A 20,196-nucleotide genomic window follows, 5' to 3' on the forward strand; every position below is an offset into this window, starting at 1 on the left:
TCAAATAAACAGACATGGAAGAAGCCGTGTAACAATCTGATTCGTGTTTATTAATGCATTTCATGTCTGGGGAGAGGCTAAGCATGTTACCCATTTTTGTTCCTCTCCAAAGGAGAAATCCAAGACAAATAACTTTTATGCCTAATCTGACATCATTGTTATAATTGCCATATATTAGAATTCAATTGTACAGTTGATCGCATGACTTCCTTCATAGTAATATATTACGTAAGTGTATATTTAAATCCTAAATTTGCCAATGTTAAGCCCAGTTTTACACCCAGTAGGTAGCAGTATTTTACTTTTACTATCCTTATAACTTCTGTATAAACTTTCCTAATTAGCTTGTATGTATCAATCTATGAGGCACAGACTTCCTTTTAAGACCTAAGTTTCCCGTTTTTCTGGGAAACTATACCTAGTCTTTTCCATTTCCATGTAGCTGCCTACCTTACAATGGGATCTTATTATTTCAGTCTCCCAATATACCAAACACAAATTAATCCCTGACAGTTCTTAACATAAGCTTTTCCTTTATTTTAACTTTGTGCATATCAGCATGTTTTTCCTCTCTAACTCTAGGCTGAGAACTTAAGCTTCTAAAAACTTTAATATTTTTATTCAGTTTGATTCTATCATAACCAATTTAAAATAACCTCTTACATACAGTTCCACAATTCACCTGTCTCATTTACCCCAAATAATTTCAAAGTTAATCTTGTATCACTTTATATGCTTTTATTTTCCAGTTTTAATTATTACTAACAGCTGGGCATGCCCATTGTGTTCACATATCTTCAATAGTACAAAGTATGTAACAACATGATATATAACACTTCCATGCCCAATTGCCTTTTGGAGATTTTCCTGGATCAGGAGCAATCCTTGGTACCCTACTTGGGCAGGTTCAGTTGCTCCTTGGCTTAAGGGATAGGATTTTTCTTTCTGTTTTTAGGGAATACTCAAAATAAGTGGAATGGTAAACAAGGTTAGAAGTATGTACAAGTATTTTTTTAATTATTTTATTTATAATTTTGAATGATACGTCATGTCCAAACACTTGAAGAAACACAGAGAAGGTTTCTTACAAAATTAGTAACATCTCTTATTCAAAAGAAAAAAAGGGGCAAAAATACATAAGGATATCAAACTAGACCACTAAAAAAGGGAAGGGTGGAAACAAAGATAAAGGAGATCAAAGGATAACATAATTAGGCAAAGGCCTAACCAAACTTAATCCCAGTCAACCAATTATCAAATAGCTAACCTATAAAGAAATTAGGTTCTTACCATGCTAATATATTTTCTAGTAGCTAGGTATGTCATTCTGAACTGTAGGGTATTCTCCCTATGCTCATGAGCTATAAATAAGGAAACCATTCCAGGCTTTCAAGTCTTCCTCCTTCTCCAGAGGGCTCTACTGCACTCTTCAGTTTGTACCAAAGCAGGTGATAGCCCTATTGTTTATTGTTTATTCAGATTTTTGATTAAACGCTTTATCGATACTATAAAGCGTTGTACAAAGTTTAATATAACATTAAAACAAAATAAACAGTTAAGACATATATATATATAAAATTTTACAGTATTGACAACAAATTACTTACAGGGTAATTATGGGCCAACAGGAAAGGGGTAATTATGGGCCAATTAGGAAAGGGGGAGAAATACATCTGATATAGATAAAGTGAGAAACATTCAAGGAAAACACGAAAGGGACTGGGAAATTAAATTAAATAATAAAAGCTGGTATATCTCAGAATTTAAGAAATTCAATTAAAGGCATCTTTAAAAAGAAAGCACTTCAATTTACTTTTAAAATTTTTTAGATTTTTTTCCAGTTTTAATTCTAAAGGAAGGGAATTCCAGATCGTTGGGGCTGTTACAGAGAAAATGGATGTACGACGAGTGCCTATTATTTTTAAAGATGGAATATTAAGATTGTTTTGAGATACAGATCTTAATGCTCTTGGCGGATCATCAGGGATCAAAAGTCTGTCTATGAAAGCTGGTGTATTGAACTGTAAGGTTTTAAATGTTAATAGGGCGATTTTATAAATTATCCTGTATGAGACAGGCAGCCAGTGGGCATTTTTAAGTAAAGGGGTAACGTGGTCAAATTTCTTTGCGCTGAAGATTATCTTGATAGCTGTGTTTTGGATAAGCTGCAATCGTTTTATGTCTTTATGATAGATCCCTTTTAATAGTGAATTGCAGTAATCCATTTTTGAAATTACAAGAGAGTGAATCAAAGTATTTAGGGAACTAACATCAAGAAGTGGTGCCACTGATCGAATCATTCTTAGTTTATAAAAACAATTTTTAACTAAGGCACTAATTTGAGGACGAAATGTTAATTTATTATCTAATAAGATACCTAATATTTTAGTAATTGTAATTGGTGCAAGAGAATTATTTTCTATGGTGACATAGAAACACATAAGAAGGAGGGGTACAGGGATACTCCACAAAATATACTTCTGTCTACTCTGAAAGATGCATAACAAACATGTTAAACATCATAGTTAAACAATCCAAACATCAGAAGAATCAAAATCTTTATAGAGTTCAAACATTCCTCAATGTGTTATAGCAATAGATTATTCTTCATACCCTTATGGTTTGACTAAAATCAATATATCAGTTTTTATTCAAAACTTGTGACTGAGACAGTAGGCAGGCAGACTAAATAGCTGACAGGGCAGGTCTCCAGAATGATATACCTATCTACTAGAAAAGATATTAGCAAGGTAAAACCTAATCTCTTTTTCTAGTGCAACAGGTGTGCCATTCTAGACTGTAGGGACATATAAAAGCAATCCTAGAAATCTAGGGAGGGACATCTCTGCATGCTTATAACACTGAGGATCCAAAGATGGTGTCCTCCCATGCTGCCATGTCCACTCTGTAGAGCCTGGAGAGCATGTTCAGAGTGGACCAGGTCTCTGCCCTACAAATATCCCCATGTGAAATTGCCTGAGTTTTCATCCATGAAGAGGCTATGCTGCTTGTTGAATGTGCTATCAAGGAGATCAATGATTGCTTGCCACAGGCAATATATGCTGATGAGATGGCCATCTGCATCCATTTTGAGAAGATAGCCTTGGATGCCAGTCTAAGACAGTGTAGGAGGATTCTACTCACACCCAGATTTCTCAGAATACAGTCCTTCTTCTTTGACCCTGTGGTCTGGAATGCTGGTAATCTTACTCCTTGATTGATATGAAAAGCCGACACAACCTTCTGCTGTTTCTCCAGGACATAGAATGTCAGGAACTTCTTGTTTTCCAGAAATATGGGACTAGCAAGGTAGACTTCCATCAAGTCTAGGGAAACAAAAAATTTTCCCGGCGCTTCTGCCATGATGACTGACTGCACTGTTTTCATGTGAAACATGGAACAATCAGAGCTGCGTTGACATGTGTTGAGAGCCTATATGAATTGTCAAACTTCTGAGCCTTTCTTGGGCACTGTAAAGTATATGGAGCACCTGTCCAAGCTTGATTCTTCCAGTGGCACAGGCTCTATGGCCTGAAGTTCTAGCAGACTCTACACTGTTGCTAAGACTTTCCTTGCCTTCTCTCTTCACCCCAGCAGGGAGTCCACAAACCAGGCCATTAAGGGATGAGCGAACTCAAGCTTTTAACTGCTCCAAATGATCTCCAGCATCTAAGGATCTGATGAGATCTGTACCCAGGACTCTGCATACTTTGTGAACTGATCCTCTATCTTCAGAGGAATAGCTCCAGTCCTGACATCATTGTGCTTTATTGGAGGCTAAAGCAGGATAAGAACTGGAGGCTTGATTCTGCCTAGGTCCTGAAAATCTCTGTCTTGATCCCTGATAGGATCTCTGATATTGAGGCTTCTCCTGAGTATTGACAAAAGTTCTGGAGCCATGGAAATTAGACTGACCAGAGCCTTTGGAGTTCCTTTGCTGTTAGGTAGACTTTGGCTGATTATCTGCCATGCTGGCCATAAGATTATCCAGTCCATTTTTGAACATCTGTCCATTGAAAGGAAGTCTTCTGAGTGCAGTCTTGGAGGTGGAATCTCCCACCCTTTGCCTGATCCAGAGCATTCCTCAGGCTGAGAAAGAATAAGCTCATGACTTTGCTCATGACTCTGATGTCATAAAGGGCATCAACCACATAATCCACTCCTATGAATATAAGCTCTCTGCCAGTGTAAGCTCATGCAACCTGTTATGAGAAGCACATGCCACAAAAGAGGAGGTTACAGCTGCTTGATTCTTAAGGCCAGTGCTTCAAACTATCTTTTCAGGACATGTGTTTGGTTACTTGTGCTACTTTGAAACCCACCTTAGGCTGAGTGAACATCTGCTGACACTCCTGTGTCTTCGGGTACAGCTAAGCCTTTGTCTTGGCTACCTCTAATGAGCCTTCAGGAGCAACTCAATGCTCCATGAATAAAATACTCATATCAGGATACAAGGGAAAAGATGTTGACTGGGATCTCACTTCATTCAGGATAGACCACAGAATAGATGGGGCCTGCTGGGAGTCTAGCTGTGACTCCTCCAGGGAGTCAGGAATGAGTGCTAACAGAGCTGAAGATTTGAATATCCAGTGCCCCATGGGGTCAGCCTCCTGAATGACCCTATGACCAAGTGACTCCCAGCAGGGAAGGCTTACTCTGAGAAGTAAAGATATGCATATAGACTCCTCATCCTCTGAGTCTCTGTCTAAAAGGTCCTTTGGAGAAAGAGAGAGTCACATCTCTTAAGTTCTGGAATAAGTTTATGTTACATTCCTCCTTTCAGCTAAACAGACTCCGACAGACTACCTCTCCCTTTCTCTTCCCTCCTCTGAGCTCCTTAGTCTCATTGAATTTTCAACACTTTTCCCCTATGTACCCACTTCCCTTTGACTAGTCATGACCCTAATTTCCGTAAAATGTCTGCATTGTAAAATGTCTGCATTGTGAATGTTCTTATGTAACCCATTATGAGCTTCAGGGAGGACGGGCTAGAAATTTAAATAAATAAATAAACAAACTATTATTCTGTTTCCTAGAATTTATTTTTTTGAATCTATATTTTTTTAAAATTTTAAAATAATAAAACATATTGAAATAAAATATTGACCTAGGCTAGTATTCTGTAATGACTTCAGCACCCAATTTTGCCATGATAGAATATTTACTTAGTATTCATTTTTTTTATGCCTAACTTTCAGCATCCTTTCTTGAATCTACCCATTTTATATATTGATAATGTACTAATTATTGAATTATTTATTGCTGCTGTTGCTTTTATTCCCTGTTTTATTTGCTTGGAACTAGTCTGTCACCCTTCAATAGCTATGACTACCTTTATTACAGACCCTGGATGTACATGAAAATTCTTAAGTGTAACTATCTCAGACTCTACAGGGTATATTCTATAAATGGTTTCCCAATTGTAGGTGGCGGTAGGTGTTCTACCACTGTCTAAACTGTCAAGTAGTACACACTTTTCTTTTTTTTTTAAATCACCGTAGGCATCTGTTGCGGTTCAGAGAGATACTTAAGGATGCTTAAGCTCTCCCAAGGCTAGGTGTGGGCATGATTTCAAACAGAAGTGGCTTTGGGCGAACTTAGGTGGCCCTGTGTATCTCCCTAGGGCTGAAAAAGGCACCTGAAATGTAGGCCAACAAAAAGCTGGTCTACATTTCAATCTATGCTGATTGTGGCAAAGAAATATCACTCTATCACTGATCACCTTAAATAGATAATAATAAATATAACATATATAATAAAATTACACTATCAAACTGGCTTCAAAAAGTGCTATTAAGTGAACGCTCAGACCCACAACCTATTTAAGGTGATCAGTGATAGAGTATTGGGTAATTTAAATCTCCCTAGTATATAGTAAAGAAATATCACTGCCACGATTAGCTGAGCAGTTGTGGCAGGGAACTCACCCCCCTTCGCCCCGTGAAGTCAGGAGGCAGGAGGGATGCCCCCTCCCTCCTGCCACCACCCTCTGAAGCATCCCCCGGCAGGAGGAGTGCACAATTCCTCCCGCCGGAACTCCCCCAAAACACCCCACACCCAACTGCGATAGGCAGGAGGGATGCATACTCCCTCTTGCCAGAATACCCCCAAAACACCCCACACCTAATCGCAATAGGCAGGAGGGATGCCCACTATCACGATTGGGTGGGTGGGGGTTTCGGGGTGATTCCAGTGGGAGGAATTGGGCACTCCTCCTACCGGGGATTGCTCGGGGGGGTTCCAGCAGCAGGAACTGGGCACTCCTCATCCCGGGGGATGATTCAGGGGGGATGCTTTGTGAGTTGGGGTGACAGGAAAGAGTGGTCATCCCTCCTGCTGCCCGACTTCATGGGGGGAGAAGATTCCCTTTCTGCAATTAGCTCAGCAGCAATGCAATTCCAAAATGGCATCTGTGACATGGATGCCGGTTAGAGAATCTGGGTGGCGATTCTGTATAGGACACCCATGTGCCATTTTCAAAAGCTGCTTAGGTAGTTGCTGAGAATGGGCATCCTATACAGAATCAGGCCCTACCTCTCCCCCTTCCCTAATTAAATTCCTCCCCCTCCAGGTTTCAGTACCTTGGGAAAAGGTACCCAGGTACTACTTATGCCTCTAGAAGTCAGATATTTTTCAAAACAAAACTTTACTTTGTTGTAGTAGAGTCCCATAGTTGAAAGATAAGACCTGGACGGAACAAGAGAAAATGCTTGAAGAAACTGCCAAATATTGATTATTCATTCAAGACATTCAAATTTTTACTATAGGATTATACGAAGGCTCAACATTTCGGAAGATATTGTGGTTTTATAGACGCAAGAGTCACAGCTCTCTGATTTTCATTAGGGTAAGTCATATTTTAACAGTTAATGATTTTTGTCATCATTTTTCTTTCATTCTTGATTTATCTCTTTCAGTCTCTTATCTAAGACATTAACTTTGGCTACAGTTCAAAGAGAAAAAGAACACTAAAGATTCAGTAATAAATTCAGTAGAAATGTATCCAATCATCCAAATAAAATTTGATACCGGAATGCTGCAAAATTATGGTTATTCCAGTTTCAAAAGTACAGCATTCAATCACCATCCATGCGTAGTAATAGATTTGGACCAACCACTGACGGATAGAGAGGTTCCAGTTTCAAACTTATGCATTTCCCCTACATTTCAAGTATAACCCCTTAAGACTTACACTAGACAGAAATGGGTATATTCTTTTCTGCCATAACTCCTGATGCTATTAACCTTTTTCTAATGCTTGATTTAAAATAAGTTAATATTTCCTGAAAAATACTTTATCCTGGGGCATTCAGGACTACAACTTGAAAAGATGCAATTAAATATTATGGATACAACAGGTACTGTTATCAAAATATTTAATCATAGGCACAGAATGAGAAACATCTGTTTATATACATACTAAGAACTACTAGGGTCAATTACTAATGGTTGCTTATAGAATGCATATTAAACAGCAACATAGGCATGGGGAGGTGGATTTTATAACAGGGTGCCTAGTCTAAGCAAGGCACATAAACATATATGCAGTGCTTATTTTTTTAATTAGATTTTATATACCATCTTATATGAAACGACAAATCAGAAAGATAAATATCTCATTTTAAAGTATAATATCATAAAAGTGGTGACATGAAAAAAGATAAAAAAATGGCACTTAATAAAACAATATGGCACCAAACACAATAATCCACACTGTCTATGGAAAAACTGTTTGCTCAATAGATTAATCACCAACTAACTGAGGACAAACAAGAGTTCTAATTCTGCTCAAGTGCTCTTCTTTATAATAATTGTCCACCACAATTAAAGACATAAAAATAATTAGTTTGTTAACTAAAAAATCCAGTACAAGGCCGATGAAGAACACTTCACCCCAGTAAGGACACGGAAAATAACAAAAGTAGTGTCTTGGGTGTTTGAGGTCTTTTGAGCATAATTAGAACTGTTAAGTTTGTTCTCAGTTATTGGTGACAAACACAATAATACACAACACTTAAGGCAATGACAACCTCACCCATATTAACTGAAGATAAATTGGCAAAGAATTTCACAAAGCTGGGTCTAAATAATAAAATGCAGCAACCTGAGTAGATTCAAGTGCAAGGGATGGAAGAACCAGTTGATTTTGATTTAATGATCATAATATTCTTGGACAATAAGAGGTGAGTAAATTGGCCAAATGTCTGATTGGCCTGAATGAAAAGGCAATCACCATAATCCTGCACTTCATGCAAAATGAGCAAGGGAGTCAATGTACTTCTCTCAAAAGCGGTATAATCGTATCATATCTTTCGGTTCCAGTAGTAATCCTTATAGCCATATCCTGAATTTACAGAATTCTATTAATAGTATCAGAAAGGAAGTCATAAATCAGGAATTTATATAATCTAGCCCACTTAACACCAAAGCATGCACATTTATGAAGCAAAGATTTGTCTACATAAGATCTAACAGATCTGATTGTGAGTCACTGTTGAAATATGTGTATAAAAAAATAACCGAGAATCTAGAGTGACTCCAAAATTTTTTAAAGATGTCCAAATAACTATGGAGCCATTGAAGGGACTGACATGAAGTATATAAACCAAATATTTCTAGACTTCTGAGGATTACTTTTTAATTTACCTTCCAATCATGAAGCAATCTTCAAGATAATCATTAACCTCCAGACTTTATACGAGGGGTTTTCAAAAAGTTTCCACACTTTTATTTTTTTTTTAATCTTAAAAGCAAATTACATCACTTTTCCACGTAATCACCCGTTGTGATACATTTTTCCCAGCATCCTACTAAAATGCCCTTTTACCATTTCTCCCACCCTATCCATTTCCCACAAAAATATGAAAGTGTGGAAACTTTTTGAAGAAATCTTATATAATGGTGCTCAAAATTGGGCGTCAATATTTGGGCACCAATTCAGATTCTATGCCCAATTGCCTAAAGAGTCAATTAGTTACAATAATTGGTGGCTAATTAGCACCAGTTTAGAACTGGGTACTTATTTTGCTAGTATACAATAAGAATCAATACTCCACTCATGAAATGATCTATATTCTGTCACTCATTCTTATACTCGTCTTAAGCCAGTTGATTAGTCATGTGTTGACCATTTTATAAGCATTTTTTTAAGCACACTATTTGTGCAGGAAAAAGCCTCAGAGTTAAGGAGAACTAAGCTTATAGTCTCATCGACATTCACTGCCAGCGTAGATGTAGTCTGAATGTATACTCCATATCACTGGCCAAAAACCTGCTTAGTGCATTTTTACTATTAGTCTTTAACTTATAACTATTTTTAACCTATTTTATCTTTTTTTTCTTATTTGTAGCTTGTGATTAATAGATTCCACACTGGAGCTCTGATTACAGACTACTTCACAGTTTGAAAAAACTAACAGAGGTTTACTTATCTTTAGTGTTTGTAGTTATTCAGTTTTCAATCATAGATTTCATTTACTGTGTGCCACCACAAACTACAGGGACCAGGACCGGAGCTGTTCCCTGCTCTCGGAGCTGGAACTGGAGCCGACGCAGCCGGTGTTTCATGGACCACTAGTTTGTCCACTGCTTCAGGGCCAATTTTAGGGCACAACAATATTGCAATATTGTTGTGCCCTAAAATTGTATGGAGTATACATTCGGACTACATCTACGCTGACAGTGAATGTCGATGAGACTATAAGCGTATTACTCCTTAACTCTGAGGCCTTTTCCTGCACAGTGTGCTTAAAAAAAATGCTTATAAAATGCTCAACAACATGACTAATCAACTGGTTTAAGACGAGTATAAGAATGAGTGACAGAACATAGATCATTTCATATGAGTGGAGTATTGATTCTTATTGTATACTGACTACTAATACCACTCAGTTATAATTTTTGGAAGCTTTGTTACATATTTTGCTACACATTGTGCACCCAAATCCTATAGCACCCAACCCAAAATATGGTATAGTAATAGGAGATGAATGGGCAGGTTGGGGCCATCACTAAAATTTGCATAGTGTACAGTACTATAGAATATCAGTGATGCTTACCAAAACTAGACACCAGGAATTATACCTGGTTTCAGCAGGTTTAAGTCCAGGCATTGAAATTTAGTGCCAAAATTGCTATAATGTTAATTATTTTACAAAGCTGCATTATGCTTTTGTATCGCCGGGCATGGCGGTATTAGCTCTGAAGCACATAGGAATTCCATGAGCATCTGAGCCAATACCACCATGGCTGGTGATAAAAAGAAGCCTAATGTGACTATGTAAAAGGAGGAGAGTTAGAAGGGCATAGAACAAAAAATGATATTTCTTTAAAAAAAAACCCCACAGGCCAATAACAAAACAATTTTCTTGTTTTTTTTTCTTTTTACCTGATCCTGGGGTTATTTGGGGTGACAATTCAGAAAACTGAATTGGATAGACTGATCAGCTCTAGTTTCATAGATATAATTGATGTCCTTGCTTTTTATGCTTTTGGGATTATAGAGTCAACATGAACATTGGGCAAAAAAAGATTGGCTCTGAGAGAATATATGGTAGGTGGAGGACAAAATGTAATCAATGAACCTTTGGTAGCATGAGATAGAATCATACTGCCACTACTACATATAAAACTAGGCCTGATGAAAAAATTTGTAAAGGCTTTGAATAAAGATAGTTTGTGCATTGAATATATAGCACATATGTTACTTGGGTTTACCATGGAAAAATTGAAGACAGGAATTTTTGATGGTCCACAGATCAGACAATTTATAAATAACCTATATTTCATAGCATCAAAGAATGAAATGGAATTGTGTGCCTGGTCTACATTTGTTCTTGTTGTGAAAAACTTTCTTGGCGGGAGAGTTTGCTTGTGAGAGGTGATGTAAAGAGGGGCTGTTTCCTACTTGCTTTAAAATTCAGTGCTCTGTTTAACATAATTAGAGAAAGTGATTTTGGATACTGTTTCCCTGCGGGCACCCGCAGAGACAGATGCCCCTACGTCATCGGGGCATTTCACTTGCGGGTGAAAAGTGAGCTGCCACTCTAGGGCATAGCCACAGGTACACGGCCGGAGGAGCACGGCTGGAGGGGCTTGCCCTGATGGGCATGCCAGGCCCCTTAGGAGACTCAGGAGACACGGGAAATATGGGGAGTCTTTGAATTTAAGGTAAGTGAGAACTTATTATTTTTCTTTTTTTTTCCAATGGGGAAGAGAAAAGTGAGGGCTAAAGTTTCGACACCCATCTTATCTGGCCCCAACTCGGCCCGCCTAATACCCCCCCCCCGCTGACACGTAAGACCCCCACAACAACCCCACGACACCACCCCCCACCCCAACACCTCTCCTTACCTTAAAACAAGTTGGATGGACGAATGGGTCCCAAGCCCGTCCGCCCACAGGCCCGCCATCCTCAGAATGACGGGCCTTAGGGCCTAATTGGCTCAGGTACCTCAAGGCCCGCTCACAGGAAGGGCCTTAGGCACCTGGGCCAAACAGAATTGGCTCTTTTTCGGCACTTATACCTGTTTTGACTTGGTCTAAGTCAAAACGTATAATTGCCGACTAGGCAACCTGCCTAAACTTTTGGTTATATTGCTGAACGCCTATATCTAGGTCGGCCCACCTCCCGCCCTTTCCCCTCCTCTGAAAACGCCTCTTTTCACTCTATGCGTTTAGAGGCAGGGGAAAGGCCTAAGCTGGTTATAGATACATCTAAAACTAGCTTTGGTTATGGGTGCTTGGATGATCAGGTTTTTTGATTATCCAAGTATCCATTTAGGCCAATTTTTAGACATTTTTTATTCTTTGATTATGAGCCCCATACTGTACTATATACAGTATGTTTATCTTCAGCTTCAGTAGTTGGTCAGACTAAAGTTGAACAGACTTCTATCTATGGTCTATGCCCTGAAAATGGCAAAGACGATGCATACTTGATCTTTAAGTATGCATATGTAGTATTGCATCATCCCTTATACTATCAGTTTAACTGGTTGGGCAACTGGATGGACATTGTCACAAGTCCAGCACTAATACTAACCTTGTGCCAATCAAAATACCTAATTCCTCCAAGGCACATATATCTTCAATAATCCACTTGTTGAGAAACCCACTAATCAACAATCATGTGAGAACTGTTACCAACTCAAAAACGGTATCTCCAAAGTTCCTCATTAAACCTCTCAACATATCATTACTTTAGTTCTCAGTGACACCATCAGGGACTCAATAAACTTTCATAGTCCAAGGCTTTATGTGTCACCTCTTCTTTGAGCCCTATTCAAAAAGTATTTAAATTTTTAGTTTATTATCCTATATAATAATACCCTTAGCGCACCTGCGCACTTCAATCTTCATGGCTCCGTGCATCCGCCGCTCCATGGCCGGCAGAGAAATGTTGGAGAGTGTGGTGCATGCGCGTTCAGCGCATGAGCACATTGGGAATGTGTAAGGCGTGTGCGCATGTTCTCAGCTGACATCGGGGAGAGAAGAAGGCGGCGGCGACCGAGCTACAAAGCTAGAGGAGGGAAGGCCACAACCACTGCTGCTCCCTGGTCGCACAGCCTCTCCTCTGCCTCCACTCTCCCCTCTGGTTGAATTTCAGTTCGTTAGGCAGGTCGAGGATGAAGATTTGTTGGAGGCTGGTGGCGCTGCCGCAGAGGGGGTGGAGTGGGCTAGGGGGTCGGCCAAAGGAAGGGGGGGCGGGGTGCAGGTGGGGAACGGGAGGGAGAGAAAGAGACAGAAAGACAGACAGACACACAGACGGCGCCCAAGGAGAGAGAAAGAGAGCGAGAAAGAGACAGAAAGACTGATACACAGGCAGCGGCCAAGGAGAGAGAGAGAGAAAGACACAGAAAGACAGATACACAGACGGCGGCCAAGGAGAGAGAGAGAGAGAGAAAGAGACAGAAAGACAGACACTCAGGCAGTGGCCAAAGAGAGAGAGAGAGAGAGACAGAAAGACAGACAGATACACAGACAGAGCCCAAGGAGAGAGAGGAAGAGAGAGAGACAGAAAGACAGACAGATAGACAGCGGCCAATGAAAGAGAGAGAAAGAGACAGAAAGACACACAGACAGTGGCTAAGGAGAGAGAGAGAGACAGCGGCCATGGAGAGAGAGAGACAGAAAGACACACAGACATACAGACAGTGGTCAAGGAGAGACACAGAAAGAAAGAAAGACAGACAGCGGCCAAGGAGAGAGAGAGACAGAAAGAAAGACAGACAGACACATCTATTCTAGCACCCGTTAATGTAATGGGCTTAAAGACTAGTTTATATATACTTTAAAAGTACTTAGCTTTGTGGTCGAGATGTAGGGATGTTTTAAGCCAACATGTTTCACCTGAAACAGTTTATTCAGGGCAATAATCTCTTATTGCTTTTAGCACTAAACTTAGACCACTGCCATAATGAATTATCGCCTTGAAAAACCGTTTCAGGTGAAACATATTGGCTTAAAACATCCCTACATCTCGATCACAAAGCTAAGTACTTTTAAAGCATATATAAATAATAAACTAAAAATTTAAATACTTTTTGCATAGGGTTCAATGAAGAGTTGACACATAAATCCTTGGACTATGAACGTTTATTGAGTCCCTCGTGGTGTCACTGAGAACCAAAGTAATAATATGTTGAAAGGTTTAATGAGGAACTTTGGAGATACTGTTTTTGAGTTGGTAACAGTTCTCACATAATAGTCAAAACACCTAAACACACACACTTAAAGACCACAAGAGCTGATCAGTGTAGCACTGAAGCCCCTGTGTTGGAATTGAACTTCTTCCCTGAGTCAGAGTTAAGACTGGGTTCTGTGCCAGCTAAGAATAAAATGCCTGATAAACCGCAATCCAGAGTGTACCTCTGAATGTCCTTACAAACCACTTCTGTAAAATGCAGATAGTGCCAGTGCAGAGCTGCACTAGTTCCAAAACTAACCAGATAGTGGCAATATGGAGTCCACCATGTGGATAATGTATCCATATAGTTAAGCAAAAAAAAAAAAAGGACTCACAATTTCCCTTATTTCATAAATGTGTGCACCCAATTTTACATTTGTATAACTGAGCATGCAAGGTATAGAATAGAGTCACCTGTGTGCATAATGTAATATGTTAATTATCTTCTCAATAGCAATGAACAATTATTGGGTATAATAGGTCATAACTGGCACTAATTAGCAGTTATGTGAATGACTGCCACTAGTTGGTATTTTATAAATTGCACATGAAAGCTCCATGGCGTACATCTGCAAATGGGTGGAAGAAGCAAAGGTGGGTCAAGGGTGTGCCTAGCACTTAAGTTGATTGGTGTTAGAATACTGGCAACTATGTGCCTAACTGCCTACAATTAGGTATAGACCAGGGGTGTCCAACCAAGGGCCTTGCCAGGTTAGGTTTTCAGAATTTCAAAAATGATTATGCACGAGATCTATATACAAACAATGGAAGCAGTGCATGCACATAAATCTCATGCAAATTCATTGGGAAAATCCTGAAAACCCTACCGAACTGTGGCCCTTGAGGACCAACATTAGACAACCCTGGTATAGACACTTATGATGATGCCTAAATTTGGGCACTTAACTGCAGACTTATGCTGGTATTCTATAATAGCAATTGTGCACACAATTGCTGATATAGAATCTGTGATTAACACACATCATCCTACTCCTTACTATGGACAATCTATAGAGAATTAACCATAATAGGACAACATAGCCAGATCTGTGTTTAAAAGATGATTTAATGATCTCCAGAAGTTACACCATACCCAACATATTTCACCATCAGGCTGCATCAGGGGTAAATACCACATGCCTAGGTCTAAAACACATAATTAAACATGTATACAAATTAGCACAGACAAAAATATGCAAAAGTAAAATCAGAGCTCAGAAACAAAGATAATTAAAATCAATACTATAATTTCTAATAAAACATGAAAAAGAGGAATGAGTACATATACATTATTGAAAATATACATTGTAAAAAAATTGTGGAAATGATATCATTATAAACACTAAACATGCCATAATATCTGTACAGTAGGACAATACATACAAGTGTTTAATATAGTTTATTGAATTTTGTCATATAACAAAAAGGATTTAAAAAACCAATACAATGCAAATTATACAGATCATACTTATCCTATATTAAAACAAAAACTTAACTTGATCCTAGGAATTGCAATCATCTCTACTCTATATTACACTATTAACTATAAATCATGAACAATCATCACCGATATTCATCCTACATTAGTTTACACTTAGGGCTCCTTTTATGAAGGTGCGCTAGCGATTTTAGTGCACGCTTAGTATGTGCTACATTGCCGCACATGCTATACGTTAATGCCTCCATAAAGCTTGCATTAGTATTTTTCGTGTAGCACGGGGTTAGTGCGTGCTAAAACCACTAGCGCACCTTAGCAAAAGAAGCCCTTAGTTTAAGTTCACAAAATTACATAAAAGTTCCTAATTTTTTTCAAACTTGCTTACATTGACGGATCTTACAGCTAACATTTTCTCATACTTAGCATGTAAGTATAACATATTCCACCAATTATTATAATCAAATTTAGAAAAATCTTTCAAATTTGAAAGTATTATTTTAATAGCAATCATTATTAGTTTTTAACAACTGCGCTTTATAAATGTCTAACTCCATTTTTAATCCCATCTCACCTATAATAATTATAAAGATAAGTGTTCCATTATATCAAGAAGTTCAGATATAGTTATTCAAATCTTACTTTCCCAAAGATTGTATAAATTGGCATTTTTAGATATGTTCTAAAGTTCCAATCTCGGACTTACAAGTCCAACAATAGTTCTGCAGATTATCTTTTTTTTTTTAACATTTTTAAAGGCATCCATAATGCTTTATGCATTAAGAAAAATGAGATTACATCATAGATGCCGCATGAAGAGACTTATACCAAATCCAATTCCACTGTGTATCATCTATTTTTAGATTTAAGTCATACTCTAATGTTCCTTGTAAAACTCTTGGCTAGTATCCAAATGAACCCACCACAACATTTTGAGTGGTGACCAAAATGTCATCATCTTGTTTATACATTCAAAAAGATGTTTTATATTATGAGCAACAGTTTCCTCTATCGTAGGTCCAAAATAAATGCCCAAATATATAATTTTATAAGATGACCATTGAAATCCTTCCTCTTTGATGTCCATTCCAATCTCATGACAATTTATCGGCATAATCTCAGTTTTAGTTGTATGCAGTTTGTACCCAGATACAATCAAATATAACCCAATAGTATATATAATATGCTCTATCGATTCTGGTGTAGTATACAGTAGTATAAGATCTGCATAAGTCGAATGTTTAAAACCTCAAACAATCCACAAATTACTGCTTTAATATCTGGATTCTAAAACAATGGTTCTAATATCTAATGATTCTAAAGCAATATTAAACAATGGTGAAAGCGGACATCCCTGTCTCATTCCTCTCATTGGAAACAATGCACACAAGTGTATATAGAACTATTTAAAGAACATACCAAATGAAAAGAGGTACAGACTTCGTACATAAACATGACCTCTAATGGTAGTACAAGAAAGGTACTACTAGGGGTTGCTGGCACCATTTTGAATGGGGCAACTGGGAATAGTTCCTGTCTGGACCACTGAAAATGAGGGATTTTATGACAGTAAACCCAGGATAAATTTTGTGAGGGTGGAGGATTAGGGAGACCAAGTTACTACTGTGTTGGTTGAGGGGGGTGTCTTTGGCCAGGGGAGGAGATACTTGTGGGTGTGGCCACTAGGGTACCTTTTAGATTGGGGGATCTTGTTGGGGCAGCACAATGAGGGCCTTGAATATGAGGAGAGCCCAATAGGGACTTTTATCTTGGGGGTAAATGCTAGAATACCAGCAACTTTAACTTGTGGTCCAAAAGCAGCGGGCCATGACTTGGTAGTCTGATGTTCCTGGGCCATTTGATTAAATATTGCTTGTGAAGTAGCTTGTAATCAATATTATTCATTTATCACATGAGTCAGCAACCTGCAGGACTGCTATATACTGCCTCCTGTGGTAAATCAAGGTGTGATAAAAGCCCACCTTGATAATTTCCCCCTTAAATACTAATGAATATACAAATAAGGCAAAGCATCACTGTTTGTACTTCACTTTAGCTGGTACCTGTCATCACTGAATGTCACCGAAAGATTTTTGTGATCTATACATTTAACTATATCACAAAATGTAATCTAATAAGCCTAAATAGAAGGAAAATTATTTCAGGGCAATCTAACAGAATCAAAATGTTTTAATGTATCTAAAGTGCTTTGTTTAAAAATTTTCTTCTCCTGCCCAGCTTATTTCCCTTTTTAAATTAGAGCAAGTTATGCGTGCTATAAATGCATATGGTCTTTGAACCCTCTATTTGTTTATGAATATTTTTGTTTCTTTTTCTCCCTCGGCTCACATGCCTCCCATGCAACATTTCCCTTGCATTTTGCTAAGTATTCATGCTGTGGAAGCCCATGAGTACCATAAACCAAATCTAGGAGGGTAGGACAATCTAGACATGTTAATCCATTTTAATGTCACCAGATTGCCTTGAAATACTGCCCTTCCTGCGCTCCACTGAGGCAAGAAAAATACATTTCCTTCTTCAGCATTTCCTCTCATGTGTGATATTGCAGCTGCTTTGACATCCATTAGCCATGATCCAGTAGAACTGCTGAAACTGTCCTCCTCCACCCCATGTCAAAGAAAATATTATCTATGTGCAAATCAAACGTATCAAAGATGCTGTATCCAGCAGCACTTGACATCTATTTTCCATTCCTGTTATGTTTTCCACTGCTATTTAGACAGCACTTAAATGTCTTCATTTCTATACATACATCTATCAGGAAAGCATTGGCATATAACATATTTGACTAAATACGTAGATTGTTCAGTAAGGATCTCCAATTCAGATAAATTTGTTGAGCTATATTTCTATCAAAAGAAAAAAAGCTAAGCAATTGTTTTGCATTCTAAGGGTTCCTTTTACAAATCCGCAATAGCGATTTGCCCTAAGCAAATGAACTGAAGCCAATAGGAACTGAATAGGGAAATCACAACCACAGCTTAGTAAAAGGTACCCTAACTAAGGGGTCCTTTTACTAAGTTGCACTGGCCATTTTAGTGTGCACTAAATATTATTGCACGCTTAATGCTAACATGTCCATTATAGTCTACTAGTTGTTTAGCCCATTACATTAACGGGTGCTAGCAGCCCTTCTCCCTTATTTTTACCTCCTCCCTGTCCAGCAACACCTCCCCCCTTAGGAACTGCGCATGCGCGGCTTACCATTTTATTATATTAGATGGACGTGTTAGCATTTAGCGTGCGCTAAAACGACTAGCGCGGCTTAATAAAAGGATAATTTTATAACAGGGTACCTAGGTTAACAGAGAAGGAAGGCAACTATGTACAATGCAACCACGTGTCCTGCTGAAATCCTATCTAGATTGAAGATGTTGAAATTATAGGCCAGATTCTATATATGGTGCACAAATTTCCATCCACAAAATACTTCTAAGTCTGGATCCAGATTTTTGGACTTCTACTGTACTGATCCAAGTTTACAGGACCCTCTAATTGAAAATGCAACCACCTATACAATTCAGCTATGTACTAGGTTTCCAATCTTCTGCCTCAGTGGTATCGTGCGTCAGTCTCACTACATACATTTCCCATCTCATTCTCACAAATAAATCCCCCACACCATTATTAGTGGCATAAAACTGATTGCAACTTTATTCATGTAACCACATTAACTAGCATATCAAATTGCAATAAATGAATAACAACTTGTGAATATACAACAACCCCCAAATTTTTTATTTTGGCAAATCAACTCAGCGGAGCGATTTGGTGGCAAAACTAGCTCTAATATCAACATACTGTATATATTTGAATATAAACCAAAATTTATGGACCCAAAAATGGGGTTCTTGGTTTATATTCGGGTCAGCGTTGACCCACCTTCTCCCAAACCTGATTGGCTGTAGCTAGCAGCTCTGCACAGTCAGGAGCGAAGGTCGCTCTTGCTGCAATTCACCTCTGGTCCACTAGGGATACTAAAGGTATGCGGGGGAGGTGGGAAGGAGGTAAAAATTCTTAGAATTGGCTGGGAGAGGAGATGGGAAGGATCCCTCCTATCCTGGCCCCCGCTAGACCACTAGGTCTCACAGCAGGCCTGGTAGAAACCTGCAACTCATCAGGAGGGAGAGAGGAGAGGGTACAGAACCTAGCAGGGATTGAGTGGGGCTGGGTGCAGAGACTGGCAGGGCAGGGAGTGAGTGAGTGTGCTGGATACAGATCCTGGCAAAACAGCGAGGGAGGGGGAACAGGATGCAGAGCCAGGCAGGGCAGGGCAAGGCACTCCACTTGAATATTAACCCCCCAGTTTATATTTGAGTCTTCCTTTATTTGGAAAAAAAGGTTACCTTGGTTTATATTCAGATCAGTATATATTTTGTAACTGAAATGTTTTAGTTCTTCTGTTATGAACCACCTAGATCTGCTGGTGGGGCGGTATATAAGAAAATAAAATTATTATTATTATATTTGAGTATATAGGGTAATACTTTTCTCCTGGCCTTTTGTGACTTAGGGTGACATCAATTCATACCTTAACATGAACCCATATTTCCAATTATTCAAATATCCTAGGTCTTGAACTTCAATCCACTTCTGATAGAAAATGCTCTTATCTAGGTCACAAGCAGTGACAGAGTCGCTCTTGTCACTACTTAGCCCCCCCCTACACCCACCACCATAAAAGCTACAGCCAACTAACCAACAAAGCGGCATTTTTCAAGGAGCGGTTAGGGCGGGAGGTGAACAGGATATGGGTAACTAAATAGGCATCCTACAGCATAGTCAAGTTACGATCAGGTTGCCAATGAGCTGTTCATGGCTGCCGTGATCAATTTAGTGGCCCAGGCAACACATCTCCCCTCTCTACCACCAGGAGGGATGCCCAGTCCCTCCTGCCAGACACCCTCCCGAACCCCCAAATGATCGCTGGCAGGAGAAATGACCAATCTATCCTGCCAGACACCCCCAAAGCCCCAAATGATCTCCGGCAGGAGAGATGCCTAGTCCCTCCTGCTAGACACCCCCCTGAAAGTTTGCCAGCAGAAGGGATGCC

General features: G+C 39.0%; 1 long non-coding RNA gene across 2 annotated transcripts in view; it reads left to right on the forward strand.

Moving 5' to 3' along the window:
* The window catches only part of LOC117361475, a 176,017-nt gene that overhangs the window by 83,207 nt on the left and 72,614 nt on the right, over positions 1-20,196 (forward strand). For both annotated transcript variants that reach the window (XR_004539665.1, XR_004539666.1), the window contains exon 3: positions 6,768-6,847. This is a non-coding gene — a long non-coding RNA (uncharacterized LOC117361475). The remainder of the gene's footprint in view (positions 1-6,767; positions 6,848-20,196) is intronic.

This window comes from Geotrypetes seraphini, chromosome 5 (assembly GCF_902459505.1).
Source record: "Geotrypetes seraphini chromosome 5, aGeoSer1.1, whole genome shotgun sequence".
NCBI lineage: Eukaryota > Metazoa > Chordata > Amphibia > Gymnophiona > Dermophiidae > Geotrypetes > Geotrypetes seraphini.